Raw genomic sequence first — 4,999 nt, 5'->3', positions numbered from 1 at the left:
GGGGGGGGCTTTAATAGGACAGGGGCTGTTGAAATGTCTGCGCATGTGCAAAGTAACATTAAAATGATAAAATGAAAGCTTAATTACAGCAAACAGCTGAGTTATGCACAGTTGTTTTTTACAAGTGAGTGTTAATGGAATTAAAACAAAACATTTAAATACAGCCCTTTAAATGCAGCTGAGAAGAGTGCATCAGTCCTTCGGACATGACACAAAAACATGTACAATAGGTTGCCTTTAGGCCCAGGCCGCCCTTGAAAAAGAGATCTATGATCTCAGTGGGATTTGCCTGGTTAAATAACGGTAAATAAATAAATACAACAGTGGTTCTGCAAATTTTATTGTCAGCCCCTCTTTGGGAGAAAGACAGTTGTCCACCAACAATTACACCCTCTGTGGCTGAACCAGTATAAGATCTGATGAGCCCCAACAACATGGTTAAGTCAAACTACAAACAATAAATGGTTTCTGTGCAATCAGCCAACTCCAGGCGTCAGAAAATCACAAAACAACAAGCTCTTGTACTCAGACTTTCTAGATACTACAGTTTTAGGTATCGTCAGTGCTGTAAGGCTAGGCAAAAATGCATTGTGCACAGTTACTTGTCAGCAAAACTAACAGTAAATATTTGCCACTTTGCAATTATTGTTATTAGTGGCATGTGATGATGTGTTCTTGTGTACGACACACTTATCAGGCGCACATGTGAACCCAATGGCGTAAGCCAGTGCAAAGATACTAATGCTAATTCACAGACCTAAACTGGAGTACGAGGGAAGCCAAAAAGGCAGACCAAGGCCACAGTGTCTACATGCAAACATCATATATTGTTATTGGTGAAATGCCACACTTAATCATGCAAATTAGTTTTTTTTGCCAATGTCGTCTAACCGTACAGTGCTGTCTGCTGAAGTCTTCAGCTCTCTGACCCAGTTTTACAAACATCTGACATCTTTCTGGTCAGTGGAAAGACAGTGCAACGGTTTGCTACTGTTTGTGAAGAAAATGTATTTCCTGACAAATCATCATCATCATTAGCTTTTTGCAGTGGAGGCAGAACAAACATTTACCAGCAACCTCCACCTTGGTCGATTCGAGGAGCAGGATGGGCATAAAGAGGGAGACCTATCTAAATGAATGCCCCCCACATAATGACGATGGGAACACACCCTTATTAACGGGTTCCTTCAGCTTTTCCTTGGACGATCACAATTGTCAAGTTCCCCTGGCCCTCACTACGTGGGCAAACCACTTCAGTTTCTTCCTCTTGATCTGAGTTAGAAAGGAATCATGATCTCCAACTAAGACATGAACTATGTTGGACCTCAGCATTTACAGTGTAGGACCTGAAGGAGGCGTCTGTCGCAGGTCGGATGTGCTTATTATCTTCATCTCAGCGTTCAGAGTCCAGATTTTTGCTTCATAAAGGAGGACTGACCAAACAAGTGAACATGAGTTAAACTTTGGCAGCCAGCCATGATCCATCCTTCCTAACAAGTTAGGGTCATGCTAGGTGTTCTGGCAGCTGCATATCCTTGTTGTGACCTCTTTGACTGAGTTACCCCACTGACCTGAACGAAGACCCCAAGTAAGAGAATTCTGCATTTTATTCAAGTTCTGTTTATGGACAAATATTAGATGATAAATTAGCTAACTTGTAAAATTGCGAGCATGTACATGCAGGTATCTGGGTGTGTGTTTGTGTTGGTGCAAAGGGGGGTCTCTGAGGGGGGAACTGTGAACAACTGGAAATAAATGATGCAGAAGCAAAAGATGCACAGCCCACATATTTATATTAAATGTTATCTTCCAAGTTCTAATTTTCTTGAACATTTATACATTAGAAAGCTGAGTTGTGCTTTGGTTTTTATATGTCAGTGGCAGAACTTTGACTCTGTTGAAATAGCATGGGAGCAACAAAGACTTTATTCTGAAACACTAAATCTTTAAGTATTACTCGACTCTGGAGATTTTCCATTCTTTAAGCACATCCACCTGTAAATCCAGCTCTTTCTGTACAGCCGTCCCTGGAAATAATTGTACTTTTCATCTCCCAGCATTAATAATTTAAAGCCATCATTAAATATTGATCAGAAAACATGATCACAGATAGGATTTTTTATTTATTTTTTTAATAACTGAATTCTAAATAAAAGATTATGATTTGTTTTTGTATTTCTTTCTTCCATAGAACAAATGTAAAAAAGTTTAGACTCTTACACTGGTTTCAACCTTATTTCTTCATATCTTTTATCACAAGTTGGTCCTGGAGTTGAAACAGCAGAAATGGAGGACAGAACATCAGAAGCGAACATGTTTTGATGCGGTTGGAAACCTCCCAAATGGCAGCAAGCCTCCGAATCCTTGCTTGATTTGTTCACAGTTTTATATTTTAGAAAATGCTATTTTTTTATTCTAGAAAAAAAAAAAGAACTTTGCCCCCATTTATGTCAGACATGTCAGGTCTGGATGTGTGTGAAGGATGTTTAATTATAAACCTCCCATATTACAGAGAATTATGTACCCATGTACCAAGTTATTTGCAGAATATCACAGGCTGTAATTTCAAATGCACACTCCGAAACTGACCGAGCACTAAGAGCTCTTGCGGGAGAACGGAGGAGAGCGGCAAAGTGGTTTCACAACAAAGCCATATTCATGAATAACTCTTAAGAAAGCAGGGATATGTTTTGATAAAACAGACCATCAGCAGGAAGGCGTGACCTCTTCCAAATACATCCATGAACTCTGCTCCAGCTTTCTGCTTCACTCTGTTATAGAAGAACAGAAAGACTGAATGAATCTAATACACTGTTTGTTTTTCACCTTTCACAGATATGGGCACTATTTTCTTTAACCATTTTCTCCTAACAATTGGCTCAATGAAAAAGGAAAATGCATCAGTAATTCACTACAATGAAACCAGCTGGATTATTAATATGCTGATAAAACCCCCTCTGACCTGCCATGTGTCCGCTCGATACCTGTCACTGAGGGGATCACAGGAACCTTTGGACCCTGTGGGCTTTTTGTGAATTTGCTGTTTGAATTTAAACTGTGGGTTGGAGATGCACAGATTGCAGGTTTTTGGAGTCAGTTCTGATGTTCGATTTTTGTGAAGCTCTGACCCGCGTGCCTATAGTACACAAATATGGGATGTGTTCATAGTAAAACATTTCAAAAAAAAAAAAAAAAAGAAACTGTAGATTTTCTTCAGACTGATGCACATTAGTGAGCTTTCTCTCATTGGGAACAAAAAAGAAATAAATAAAAAGCGTCCGATTTCTTGACAGAGGTAGTTAATTATTCTGCGTCTATCTTATAAACCACTTCAGAGCACTTTTTTGTGTTTACCCCCCTATTAAAGCGAATGTGCACTAGGTAAGAGAAACGTTTGTACATGATAATTGGGACAGTGTTTAAGGTGGAGGGAACACAACTACATGCATTCTCCCTGTATAAAAATAAATAGAAAATTTAGAAAAAAGTAATGAAATTTGTGTTAACTGGGTTGTAACAATGCTTCTTGGCAATAAATCAAATAACGTTGGAGAGCCTTGTAATTTCCCTTTTTAAATGGTGCCACATTTGAAAGGAACATGCATTTGTGGGATGAGCAGTAGAGCTGATTATGTGGGTTTTGGACATGAAACATTTGCCAAATCTCTGCCTAACAACTTATTTTGCAGTTGCTTTGTTTGTTTTGAGCTTCTGTTGCCTCCAGGTGCTGCCAATCAGATGCCTGATAAAAGATTTATTGCCAAGAAGCATTGTCACGACAAAGAAGTAATCCACTAAACATAAATTTCCTTACTTTTACTGTGTAGAAATACAGCTTGGCTTGAAATCATACATATAACTTAGTTTACTGTTGCTAACAATGACTGACAGCTAAAGCAGCAAAATAAAGAAGCTTAAAGAACCTGTGTCCAGTCTGATGAACTTCAATCCTGTTTCATATTTATTAAAGTGTTTTGATCATTGAGCAGTAACATTAAATAATCATTTGCCTGTGGCCATAATATTGGAGCATTTTAATAGCTTCAAATAAATGAAGTAGTCTTATCTTAAGCAGTTGTGTCTTTGCAAACACATCAGGAGTGTCCTGTCAGTCAAAGTGAAGGGATTGTTTTCCACTGAAAGAAGACCATAGCTGTACAAATGTGTACCCCTGTGTTGCTCCACTCTCTCTGTTAAACATCCACATCATGTTTGGCCAAGACTTAAGCTGTTTGTCCATTGTTCAGTCTCAGCTTGACTCGCTTCGCCCTAATTTGACCCAACAGTTCTTTGTGGTCTGTGTAGTTTTCTATATAAATCAGTGCCACCTCCATTTGGGCATGGCTTCCAAAACCTCTGAGGAAGTTGAGGCCACCTTCCCTCCTTCCATACGATGCATTTATCTCTGATTTCAGTTAAATCAATAGCGAAAACAAATACAGCATTTGCAAGGTTTTCAAAATAGTGGGTTTGATATTTGGGAAGGAGACATTCTCATGATTGATGTCCCTATTTTGCCACTCATTGGCCTGCAGTCTGCTGGCACCATAGACTTGAATCATCACTAGACTGAGCCCCGTCCATCCTGTCCACTGGTAGTGTCTGTGACAGCATGGAGGAGCAGAAGCAGACCAAACAGGACAACAGCTCACAGCCTCCATAGAAACTAATAGGTAAACAGCAGCTGAACTGGATCTGTTTCACAGATTATCGGTCATGTTTTTACAATAAATTAATAATTATATTAATATCATTCAACAATCATGTAAAACAGCAGATTTATACCAGAAAGATATATAATTTAAAAGTAACAATGATCTAAACCAGACCTGAAGTCAGCCTGTAACTTAGACTTTAGCTAGTTGAAAAATGATTACTTCAGCTAGTAATAAAGTATATTTATTATTTCTTCTTACTGTCATAAAAATAATAATATTTATATTTACCAGTCAACGGTTAAAAAATGTTCTCTGGTTATAGGATGAAACTTGTCTCTATT

The 4,999-nt window shown here is 38.5% G+C and overlaps 1 protein-coding gene across 1 annotated transcript in view; it reads left to right on the top strand.

Moving 5' to 3' along the window:
* Positions 1-4,999, top strand: part of LOC106519059 (IQ motif and SEC7 domain-containing protein 1) — a gene marked incomplete at both ends in the record, with an annotated part of 51,032 nt that overhangs the window by 40,775 nt on the left and 5,258 nt on the right.

The sequence above is a fragment of the Austrofundulus limnaeus genome, unplaced genomic scaffold, assembly GCF_001266775.1.
Source record: "Austrofundulus limnaeus strain Quisiro unplaced genomic scaffold, Austrofundulus_limnaeus-1.0 Scaffold70, whole genome shotgun sequence".
In the NCBI taxonomy this organism is placed as follows: domain Eukaryota; kingdom Metazoa; phylum Chordata; class Actinopteri; order Cyprinodontiformes; family Rivulidae; genus Austrofundulus; species Austrofundulus limnaeus.
Note: the sequence above shows the minus strand (reverse complement) of the source record. Positions and strands in the feature narration are given on the sequence as shown.